General features: G+C 48.4%; 1 long non-coding RNA gene across 1 annotated transcript; it reads right to left on the reverse strand.

Moving 5' to 3' along the window:
- Window positions 1-4,703: 4,703 nt before the first annotated feature.
- On the reverse strand, window positions 4,704-11,859 carry LOC127658476 (uncharacterized). Its single transcript, XR_007972387.1, has 3 exons — window positions 11,621-11,859; window positions 5,486-5,619; window positions 4,704-4,755 (listed from the first exon to the last, which is right to left on the reverse strand). It is a non-coding gene; the product is annotated as an uncharacterized LOC127658476 (long non-coding RNA).
- Window positions 11,860-12,856: the final 997 nt, after the last annotated feature.

Raw genomic sequence — 12,856 nt, forward strand, 5'->3', positions numbered from 1 at the left:
TTAGACCTTCTATATACAAAGTTTCAGAAGTGATCTCAAGATCGAGATCTGTAATTGATACAGTCGTGCCCGTGTCAATCAAAATAAGGCATTGCCGGCCTCCTAACAACGCATGTATGAATGGGCGGGTGTCTGCATAATTACATGAACCGGAGGCCGCTGACCCCTATTCGTCCGAAACATCATTTTTAGGACATTCCTTTTTCTCATTTCTGTGATTTTTTTTGTTTACCACTACGACAATGTCTAGCAATGTGGCCCTCTCTGTTACAATTTCTGCATCTGGCAACAGGCTTGGTACAATCTCTAGAGGTATGACCTCTCTCGTCACAATTATAGCAGGTTATGTTATTGCGGGGACTCATTTCCACTTCAACTGACACAGCAGATACTTTACCCACATTAACATCATCATCACGTGTTTGCAAATGGCTCCAGCTTACAGAGCACCAACGAAGCAAATCCTCCCAATATCTGATGTCAATGGCACTGTTCAACAACATGTCTCGGTATTGTTTATTCAATCCGCCTGTAGCGGATTCTATCACTATGGCAGAATCAAGATCTTCTGCGTTGTTGTTTGCAGCACAGTACATTTCATAGGCTATGCAAAGCGCTCAATGTATTCTAAGGGGTTTTCGCCAGCCCTCTGTTTAATCTGTGTCACACTGGTCCAGGGAAAAGACCCCCGACCCAAAATATCTTTCACGCGTAACTTGTAATCTGAGTAAGCTTCACAAAACTCAGGCCAATCTGTGGGGACTCTGGGGTGGAAAGGAGCAATCTGAACCGCCCTTAATTTGCTGGTGGGAACCAAACCCTCAACCAAAGACTGTATATCTGCCATCCCCAGATTCTGTTGCCTAGCAACGGCCTCTAGCCTGTCCCATAGAATTTTGTTTGGTTTATACAACTTAAAAGGTTCCAACCCTGCAAGCAAACTGTTTTTCTCAGCCGCTGTGAGTCTGACCCATTGACCATCCTCCCAGCCAGCACCCATCTCAGCATTCAATCCTCCCCTAGCCTGATGTCGGATTGGGGCGGCGAATGCCGTCTCAATGGGTTTAGACATTTCTCTGGGGGACAAGTTAAGATTTCCGACCCCCAGTTTTTGCTTAATCTGCTTTGCTTGCACGGCAGGAATCTCCGAAATGTCATAAGTTGGGGGGTGCGAAACAGCCATATTCAACAATCCGCGCACCTCAGCATATGGCCCATCGTTCTGATTATCAGTCTGATCAGCAGCGCTGAAAGCAGCAGCTGCCTGAGCAGTCTGAGAAGAGCAGGTGGGGGCCAAGGGAGCACTGGGAACTGTCTCATTTTTCACAGCATTTTCTGCCTTCTCACAAACAGCCTCGAAACCCTTACTCAAACTACACAGATCACAGCCGACTTCCTGCCCAATAATTTTTGCCACTCTATCACGCTGGGCAATCAAACTAGACCATCCGTCCATCATATTTGGAATTGCCTTTTCATGGCTTAAAGGTATACCACCCAGTTTACAAATCCATGAATAGGCATACACGGATAGATATTTGGCCCTATCAGCGTCTTTTTTGTTCTGCAGCCAGTCAATCTGCTGCATGACGTTCCAATCAGACTCAAACCCCTGACTGACCATTTTCTTAATGAGCTGTGCACATTTCTTTGATTTGAGCTCGTCAGAGCAGAGCTGTTTACAGCGTGTGCCCTCCTCGTTTTGGTCAGAACTACTCAGAAAATTCCCTCTATCAGTCATTTTTCTTGGTCACAGTTGAAAATCACTACCGAAAAGATTTTAGCAGCAAATATTTTACGCGGATAAATTAACTATAGCAGCAACAATACTGGATTTCTACACAATACACCACAAAGTATTCTTCACAAACATCCTGGTCACATATACTGATCCATACCAATTCGGGTCATAATTTATTTATTTACTTGGGACCGCTCCTGATGCATCCCTGGCAAAACAATTCCTATTGTATTTTATAACTAATATCTGAATCCCTAACTGCCTGATTCACTAAGCTCGGGGTACCCCTATCTGAGGTGGAAGAGATTGAGCAGGTTTACGGTGCCACTGGACCTCCCGTCCAGGGACGCACTCTGCCGGGGTGGTGCTACACCAATGCCCACCTGGGCCCCCCACAGAGCACGCTTCACTTGCGCTGTTTGCTGTTTTAACCCTTAACAACTCTCTCAGCGACTTCTTATACCTTCAATAGTATAATTAAATTACTCTTCACTCGCCTCGTCGGAGTGAAGCTCTCCCGCTCCCCTTCAAAATCTCTTCCAGTCAGACAGCCCTAACAATTAATAAAAGCTTCCTACCTTGTTTGCTGATTTGCCAGAGATGTCACCACGGAGTGATTGCCCGCTGAATCCTCCACCAAACTGTTAGGGGTATAACAGTTATGACCCGGACCAGATATGGAGAAAGAAAACCAGGAGTCGAGAAGTTCAATTAAAAGAGTCAAAAATTTACTGAAGTATAGTCTGCAGTGAAATTGGTAGAGCCAGCGGCAAAGTCTCACGAGGAGATCGAAAGCCAACTCGTACCTTACACAAAATCTTACATCAATTATACCATTTGCAAGGACGTACATTCCATTATTTTACTCCTGATTGGCTAAAAGAACATACAGTCACAACATATAGACAGCTATGCGGCCTATCAACATTAATCAGCGCACTTGTCGTCCGAGCCCGAGATTTACATCTGAAGTGACCTCGCAGATGGTCGTGAGCGTCTTCGAGTCGGTCTGGTGTGCATCCCTGGGTTCAAAAACTGGGTAGAAGGTCAAATGCACACACAAAACACTGACGAACGACAGTTCTTCTCTGGGCACAAGAGAGCCAGAGCACACATTATCAGGCCATTTGAACCAAAACAGAGAGATAAAATATTCACTCCTCGGGCAGAGGAGAGGGTTGAAATAACATACATTTCTTCCCTAAAGAAATAATAAGAGAAAATCACACTTCTACTATTCAGGTATTATTACATAGGACTTTAAACCATATAATTAGTCATGGAAAGGTAACAATCAAACACAGAATACATCTGGAACACATGTTTAACGCATTCCCTCTGACCCCCCTCCCCTGAGAGGCTGGAGAGCGTCACAAATAAGCTTATCCCCCAAAAGACCTTCAGCCGACGTGCAGGACAGAGAGACTCTGGAATGTTCCTAAAAGAGACTAATTAACATTCAACACACATATGATTCAAAGTATATTTCAATTATGCATAAGAAAATAGAATTGATTATGTGATCATGCATATAGTTAATTCATCACTTTATTAAAGACGTTAAGCAACAGAATACAGATAGATATTGATATAAAAGGATATATATATATATATATATATATATATATATATATATATATATATATATATATATATATATATATATATATATGTATTGATATATCTGAAGAGCCAAGGGATTTTGACCCTCACCCTTCACCCTCCACCAGTTATTATGATTATGTTTCGAGATCTATTCATTGTTCAGGGAATGAAGAGACAGTTTTGTTAGCTGTAGGTTCAGGGTTTAAGGATACAAGTTAGAGGATCAGGATATAAAGTTCAGTGATTTGAACTTAAGAACTGAATTAGTTTCATTTGTGAACAGAAAAGATGATTCTTTCATGTATTGGACTAATCCAGTTTTTGAGATCTGAGAAGATTGCCACTGAATAAGGACTTTCAGTCTCTTCCTCACATAAAGTTATCGTATATCTTCAGGAGACTTGGAATAAATTGCACAAGTTGTACAAACTACTTTTATGATGGTTTTGGTGTTTTCTTGTCATTTTGGAGACTTGTTGTTTTATGGGAAATTATTGCATTAAAGGTTCGCCTGAAAATGAAAATTCTGTTTTCATTTACTCACCCTCATGCCATCCCAGATGTGTATGACTTTCTGTCCTCTGCTGAACACAAACTTAGATTTAGAAGAATATCTCAGCTGTGTAGGTCCATTCAATGCAGGTGAATGGTGGACAGAACTTACAGAAAGCACATAAAGGCCGCATAAAAGTAATCCATAAGACTCCAGTGGTCTTTAGAAGGGATTTGATGGGTGTGGGTGAGAAACAGATCAATATTTAAGTCCTTTTTACTATAAATTAAATTCTCAGTGAAATTGGAAATTTATAGTAAAAAAGGATTTAAATATTTATCTGTTTCTCAACCACTCCTATCATATCACTTCTGAAGTTATGAATTAAACCACTGGAGTCTAATGGATTCATTTTATGTTTTCTTTATGTGCTTTTTGGACCATAAAAGTTCTGGCCACCATTCACTTGCAATGAATAGACCTACAGAGCTGAAATATTCTTGTAAAAGTCTTTGTTTGTGTTCAGCAGAAGAAAGAAAAGTCATACACATCTGGAATGGCATGAGGGTGAGGAAAAAAAAAGAGAATTTTCATTTTTGGGGGAACTACCCCTATAAGAAGGAGTGAATGTATGCAAAGGAAGGCCGTAGTTTACAGTCTCTGTTCCAGCAGCTAAGCATCAACTCATACAAACCATGTGGGCACACAAAGTGCCACACAAGTGAGACTATGTCTATGTTGAGTGTTGATGTGTGTGTTTGATAGCACTCATACCTGTCTGTCCTGGTCTCTGAAGAACATTGTCAATGACCTGTTCATCGGTCATGTAACTGTACGGCTGCTCCTGACACACACTGAGCATCTCCCACAGCGTCACAACAAATGACCATACGTCACTTGCTGCAGTGAACTTCCCCTACACACAAACATAGAAAAATTATTTGCATGCACCAGTATAACACGTTTATTTATATCAATGTAAAAGATTTCAATTTTAATTGCTGTGACTGGTCACCATTTAATTTATTTTTCACCATTTTAAGCATCTTTTGCCTTCATTTGTTCATTTTAAATGCTCATATAGTGTGACAACTATTTGTTTTTAAAGTTCAAAGTTTTAATGCAGTCTTTCAATAAATATGAGCTCATGAAAACTACATACATTCATAATAAAAGAACTGGCAAAAAGCTGTCTACAATAGTGTGATAGGGTGGAGGGCGAGGCCGGGTCGTGATTTTACACACCCGGCCCCTTATCAGGCTAATCAAGCCTCAGAGAGGGATAAAGGCTGACTGCGGACGGTGGTGCGACAGAGAGAGCGAGCGTTTACAGGCAGTTGTCCAACACCTTTGTGTGTTCGTGTCTTTTTATTTAAGTTCTTTATAAAAAATATTATTTATATTGTCAAGCTGGTTCTCGCCTCCTCCTTTCCATTAATACCTTTACAAATAGTTTTAAATAAATTATATGAAGTCATACTGCAGAACACGTCAACTTTCCAAAAATATTTTATGTGAATAGCGAATTTTCAAAAATTGAATAATAAAGTAATTAAATATATGTTCTGACTTAAAGAACTGCAATACAAATTATTCATACTAAATAAATAAAGTTTCAATGACTAATTTTTTGTATGTTCTCTCACCATGAGTATGCACTCCAATGCCATCCAGCGAAGAGGCAGCACAGCTCTGCCCTGGATCCTGTAGTAATCGCCAGCATAGAGGTTCCTGCTCATGCCAAAGTTAGCGCTCTTCACCTCTGTCCTCCCCCTCTCCTCTATCTCCACCCACCAGGCAGTTTCGTGTGGCCAATATGCACAAAGTTCAGAGATGACAAGAACGTCTAGGTTATGTATGTAACCTCCGTTCCCCGATGGAGGGAACGAGACGTTGTGTCAGAGAAGCGACACTAGGGGTATCTCTTGAGCGCCGATATTCACCTCTGAACTATGAAAAAAGGCCAATGAGATTTGGCAACCAGTATTTGCATGTCCCGCCCCCGGACATACGGGTATTTAAGCGGCGCAAATACGGGAGTTCATTCAGGATTTTTCTGAGGAGCCGGAAATGGTCCGGCCACAACAGTGGCTCAGCGACGTGGCAGGGGAGACACAACGTCTCATTCCCTCCATCGGGGAACGGAGGTTACATACATAACCTAGACGTTCTCCTTCTGTCGCTCTCTCCACGTTGTGTCAGAGAAGCGACACTAGGGGTCCACTTATAAAAGTGCCATGCGCTGAGCCGTGTACGTGAACTGCTGATACAGGAGCGAGCAGGTATTCTTACGTGCAGAACGACCAACTGTATCAGGCTGCACGTACCCTTCCCCAATGCCCCATTCAAGCCATCAGACTCCTTATCGTTACCCTGGAGGGGGGAACAAGGTGATGGCTGCCAACATGGGAACGGGCCAGCCTGGCTGGGCCTCTTTTCTCTCTATGTTTCTCGCATAGAGCAACTACAGCCGGGGCCCTTACACGCATTGAGGGAAGGGGGTCTTAGCCCTTATTCAGGGCAGAGAAGACCCTGCAGAGGCCACACCTACCCGGGAGGGGAGGCAAACTTTAGTGGCAAATACATCACATGGCCTAACTTAGGACCTATGTGGAAAAGTTGGTGCGGTGGTAGATCCAGCCTCGTAGAGGGGGGAAGCATACAGCACGGCGACCGAGGCAGCTGTAACTGCCTAAGGGAAACACGGAGTCAACTCGTGAGGGGACAATACCATGGTATTACACACAGGGGGAGTCCGAACAGGAGGCCTTACCTGTGGAGCACCTATACCAGTACAGGGTAGCTTGCGGTACCCGCAATGGTTTGGGTCGGCGAGTTCCTCCGCAGAACTGCGACCCACGAGGGCTAGGGAGGAGTCAACCAGTGTCCCAAAGATGGGATCTCCTGGGAACGACGGCGCACTGTTTTCCCTTGGTTAGGGGGAAAGGGCGCTAGGTGCAAGCGGTTCACCCGGTCAGATCGTCAGCGTGCTACCGAGTTCTATGGGCTCGGACCTGAGAAAAAACTGGTTGATACTGACTCAACTCGGAGATTATAGAATCTCGCAAAAGTGTTAGGTGTTGCCCAGCCCGCTGCTCTACAGATGTCTGCTAGGGCGGTGCCCCTAGCCAGTGCCCACGAGGACGCAACATTCCTGGTGGAGTGAACTCGGACCCGCAAGGGGGGGGCACGGCCTGGGTGTGATAAGCCAGGGAAATGGCGTCGACAACCCAGTGGGCGAGTCTCTGCTTGGAGACAGCATTCCCTTTCTGCTGTCCCCCAAAGCAGACGAAGAGCTGCTCAGAGTGTCTAGTGCTCTGTGTACGGTCCAGAAAGATAGGTAAAGCACGTACTGGACACAGCAGTGAAAGGGCTGGGTCTGCCTCCTCCCGGGGCAGCGCTTGCAGGTTCACTACCTGATCTCTGAAGGGTGTGGTAGGAACCTTGGGCACACAGCCCGGTCGCGGTCTTAGGATCACGTATGTGTCTGCCGGACCGAACTCCAGGCAAGTGTCGCTAACAGAGAACGCTTGCAGGTCCCCGACCCTCTTGATGGAGGCGAGCGCGATCAGCAGGGCGGTCTTGAGAGAGAGGGCCCTGAGTCCAGCTGAGTCTAGCGGCTCGAAGGGGGGTCTCTGGAGGCCCGAGAGGACGACCGAGAGATCCCAGGAGGGAAACAGGTTAGGCCGGGAGGGAATCAGCCTCCGGGCACCTTTTAGGAACCTGACAATTAAGTCGTGCTTACCAAGAGACTTGCCATCTACCGTGTTGTGGTGAGCCACGATGGCGGCGACATACACCTTGAGGGTGGAGGGGGACAGCCTCCTCTCCAGCCTCTCCTGTAGAAACATGAGCACTGACCTAACCGGCACTTCTGTGGGTCTTCGGCTCGGGAAGAACACCAGTCTGCGAACAGACGCCACTTTAGGGCGTAAAGATGCCTGGTAGAGGGGGCTCTGGCTTGGTTGATCGTATCTATGACGGTCGATGGTAGGCCGGCTAGATCTTCCGCATCCCGTCCAGGGGCCAGACGTGGAGGTTCCAGAGGTCTGGGTGCGGGTGCCAGAGCGTGCCCCGTCCCTGAGAAAGAAGGTCCTTTCTCAGGGGAATTCACCAGGGAGGGGCTGTTGTGAGGAGCGTGAGGTCCGAGAACCAAGTCCGGGTGGGCCAGTAGGGGGCCACCAGAATGACTTGATCTTCGTCCTCCCTGACCTTGCATAGCACCTGTGCAAGAAGGCTCACTGGGGGAAATGCGTACTTGCGCAGCCCCGCGGGCCAGCTGTGTGCCAAAGCATCTGCCCCGAGGGGAGCCTCTGACCGGGCATACCAGAGTGGGCAGTGGGAGGTTTCTTGGGAGGCAAACAGGTCTACCTGGGCCTTGCTGAACCGGTCCCAAATCAGCTGGACCGACTGGGGGTGGAGCCTCCACTCTCCGCCAGGCAAGCTTTGTCTTGACAGCGCGTCCGCTCCCACATTGAGGTTGCCGGGGATGTGAGTGGCACGCATTGACTTGAGTCGCTGCTGACTCCAAAGGAGGAGATGACGGGCGAGCTTTGACATGTGGAGGGAGCGTACTCCGCCATGGCGATTTATGTAGGCTACGACCGTGGTGCTGTCCGTCCTGACTAGGACGTGCTTGCCCCGAATTAACGGGAGAAACTTCCTCAGGGCAAGGAAAACAGCCTGCGGCTGCGTGCCCGTTGCACATGGCGCCCCAACCCAATTTGGAGGCATCGGTTGTAACCAGAATGCATCGGGACACCTGCTGCAAGGGTACTCCTGCCCGTAGAAAGCAGAGGTCTGTCCAGGGTTTGAAGGTTTGGCGGCAGGCAGTGGTAACTTTCACGTTGTGCATGCCGCGGCGCCATGCTCGTCTCGGGACTCGAGTCTGGAGCCAGTGCTGAAGTGGTCTCATATGCATCAACCCCAGCGGCGCGGCCGCCGCGGAGGATGCCATATGCCCCAGGAGCTATTGGAATCGTTTTAGAGGGACCACGGCGCCTGGCTTGAAGGAAGCGAGGCATTTCAGCACTGACTGAGCACGCTCGTTGGAGAGACGTGCTGTCATTGAGACTGAGTCTAACTCCAAACCGAGAAAAGAGATTCTCTGGACCGGGGTGAGCTTGCTCTTTTCCCAGTTGACCTGAAGCCCCAAACAGCTGAGGTGGCTGAGCACCTGGTCTCTGTGCGTGCATAGTAACTCTCGGGAGTGGGCCAGTATGAGCCAGTCATCGAGGTAATTGAGTATGCGTATGCTGGCTTCTCGGAGCGGGGCAAGAGCTGCCTCTGCGACTTTCGTGAAGACGCGAGGGGACAGAGACAGGCCAAAGGGGAGGACTTTGTACTGATACGCCTGGCCATCGAACGCGAACCGCAGGAAGGGTCGATGTCGAGGGCGAATTGAGACGTGGAAGTACGCGTCCTTCAGGTCTACCGCTGCGAACCAATCTAGATGCCGGACGCCAGCTAGAATTTGTTTCTGGGTGAGCATTCTGAACGGGAGTTTGGACAAGGTCCGATTGAAAACTCGCAGGTCCAAGATCGGTCGAATGCCGCTGCCTTTCTTGGGTACAATGAAGTAAGGGCTGTAGAAACCCTTCTTCATTTCGGTTGGAGGGACAGGCTCTATCACGTCCTTGATTAGAAGGGAGGCGATTTCTTCGCACAGGGAGTGGGCATGTTCGCCGTGCACTGCGGAAAAATGAACGCCCACGAAGGGGGGCGGAGACCTGGCAAACTGAATTGCGTAACCGAGTCGAATGGTCCGGTGCAGCCAGCATGACGGGCTGGGCAGTGAAAGCCACGCCTCTAAGCTCCGTGCTAGGGGCACACCAAGGGGACGAGTATTTTGGACGTACCCGGCAGGGCTTCGCAGCGGTACGGAACAGGTAACGTGGCGTCGGGAGGCACTGTAGCGTCTCGAGGCTCTGGTGCTGAGAATAAACTCAAAGCACTTACTTTGCCTGGCGGGGGGCGGGTTCATGACTGAGGAGGAGGTCTGATGCTGGCGTCCTCTGAACTCGTCTGAACCGGCCGGCCGGGGAACAGTCGCGGGCTGAGGGCGGGGACACCGCGTCCAGGAAGCCGGGACTGTTGAGGTCTGAAAGCAGAGTGCCGTGAGAATGGCATTTGCGGGCCATGTGACCCAGAGGTAAAGGAAATAGCTCTTTTATTGAGAATTTGGGTAGGCAAATCCCCTCCACCGGGGAACGGAGCGGTCTTACCACCTCCGGAGCTAACTTCTTGCACTCTGAGTCCGCTGTCTCAGGAGCGCTTGGGAGCCTTCCGGGTCCTCAAAGGGGTCCGTGAGACAGGGGGCGTACGCTTCCTGTGGTTTGTTCGACGCCGGGGCTGAGAGCTGGGCCCGGGTTGGGGCGGAGCAGAAGGTCTTCTGGCCGTGGGAGGACGCAATCGGCGAGCAGATGGGGCCTGGGCCGTGGCGGCAGGCTTGCGGCGAGGCATGATGTGAGAAATGGCCTCTGTCTGCTTCTTCACCAGGGAGAACTGCTGGGCGAAGTCCTCAACGGTGTCGCCGAAGAGGCCGAACTGGGAGACAGGGGCGTTGAGAAAGCGAGTCTTGTCAGCTTCACGCATCTCAACCAAGTCCAGCCATTGCTGACGTTCCTGGACCACCAGTGCGGCCATCGCCTGCCCGAGCGCCTGCGCTGTGACCTTCGTCGCTCTTAGGGCGAGGTCGGTCGCTGAGCGCAGTTCCTGCAGCGTGTCGGGATCAGGGCCACCCCCGTGCATGTTTCACAGTGCCTTGGCTTGGTGGACCTGCAGGAGAGCCATGGCATGCAGGGTGGAAACGGCGCGTCTGGTAGCGCTGTAGGCCTTCGTGGTGAGCGAGGATGTTGCACTACAGGACCGGGAAGGGAGTACAGGGCGACCCCGCCAGGTGGTAGCGCTTCCGGGGCATAGGTGGAGCGCAACAGCCCTATCCACCTGGGGAATCTCCATGTACCCGTGGCACGTTCCGCCGTCGAGGGTGGCGAGGGCTTTTGAGCAAGTGGCGGTGCGACGAGTGGAGAGGGGTGCTCTCCACGAAGACGTCAGCTCATCATGCACCTCCGGGAAGAAAGGAACTGGGGGGAGGCGAGGCTGTGAGCGGCGCCCAACACCCAAGAACCAGTCATCCAGCAGTGATGGCTGTGGGGAGGACGGAGGGTTCCAATCCAAGCCCACGCTGTTGGCTGCCCGGGAAAGCATATCGGACATCTGTGCGTCGGCCTCTTCCTGGGCGTGCAAGCCCGAAGGTGGCAGCCCAGAGGAGTCCTCAGGAGACAACGCCTGTGGCCGTCGGAAGCGGAGAGTACTCTACCGCATCCAGGAACAACACAGGGGCGGAAAGGCATCTTGAAAAAGACGCGTCCTTAAAAGGACGTTCAACGCCGCTGTGTTTTGCTCTTTTAGAGGAAATTACTCTTTTAAATAAAATCACTCTTTTAGGAAAAAAACTTGTGAGAGTTCTTTAATCTGCGCTGTCGAAGCGCCCAGGGGCAGGAAGTGCACAGCCGTGCAACAGGAGAAAGCCTGTGTCGGTGTGTACACGCAGCAGTTGCAGACACGACCATCGGCTCCGGAGAAATTTTCTGAATGAACTCCCGTATTTGCTCCGCTTAAATACCCATATGTCCGGGGGCGGGACATGCAAATACTGGTTGCCAACTCTCATTGGCCTTTTTTCATAGTTCAGAGGTGAATATCGCCGCTCAAGAGAGACCCCTAGTGTCGCTTCTCTGACACAACGTGAAGAGAGCGACAGAAGGGGAACTTCATACCTGATGCAATCTGACTCGCCATGGAGATCAAAGCTGGGTAACTGAGACAGAAAGAGACAGAGAGAGATTTTTCTTTTCTGTATTTTGATAATTCTTCCTAACCATGACAAATGTGTGTACGTGTGTTCCTGATGGTTGGTGAATTATGTAGAGGTCCAGTCTTGTCCAGTAACACTCTCTGGGAGAGGTAATGATTCAGGTCTCCACTCTCCATGTACTCCGTGACCATACACAACGGATCACTGCTCACACACACACCCAGCAGTCGAATGATGTTTGTGTCCTTCAGGCGAGATAAGTTCCCCTTCTGTCACTCACTCGCTGTTGTGTTGAATGAAGTGACACAAGGGGTCTTCCTTGGGAGCCTCAAGTACCCCTGAACTTGAGAAAAGGCCAATGAGAAATTGGCAGTTCAGTTCAAGTTCAGAGGTACGCGAGGCTCCCAAGGAAGACCCCTTGTGTCACTTCATTCAACACAACATCTCGTTCTCACCCTCAGGGAATGGAGGTTACAACAGTAACTATGATGATTTTCACCTCCTTAATTCCTGTTGAAAGATGAGTGGGAAAGCATGAGGGGACTCACAATAATGAAAACAAGAGAAAAACACAAAAAAACACAAAACAAATAAATCTGAAGCATAAAAACTTTATTAAAATCTACAAAGATGTAAAACAGCTACATTGTTTTTCAGTTAAAAGAACGTTCTGGGTTCAACACAAGTAAAGCTCAATCGACAGCATTTGTGGCATAATATTGATTACTACAAAAATGTATTTCGAATGGCCCCTTCTTTACTCTAAAAACTGGTTTACAGTGATTCACTTACAATGGAAGTGAATGGGGACCAATTTTTTCAAACGTTTTCAAAAGTATAACCACAACACAAATAATATGCGTGTTAAAATGTTTTTAGTGTGATAAAATCACTTACTAACCTTTTTTGTGTAAAAAAAAAAAGGTTTTTACAACTTCGATGCCATAGTGATGTAATTTCAAGAAGTCCTAAAATGACTATAAAACGAAAATATTTGCTCAAATAATACATGAGTTTTAACTGAGGAATGAATGTAAGTGATTTTATAAAGTTATAAGCTTGAAATTTCTGCCTTTAAACCATCCAAAAATTGGTCCCATTCACTTCAATTGTAAGTGCCTCATCATAACCTCCAATAAATAAAAGGAGGGGCGAGTCTAAATAAATTGTGGTAATAAATATTATGCCACTGTAAGGG

This window comes from Xyrauchen texanus, chromosome 17 (assembly GCF_025860055.1).
Source record: "Xyrauchen texanus isolate HMW12.3.18 chromosome 17, RBS_HiC_50CHRs, whole genome shotgun sequence".
Lineage (NCBI taxonomy): Eukaryota > Metazoa > Chordata > Actinopteri > Cypriniformes > Catostomidae > Xyrauchen > Xyrauchen texanus.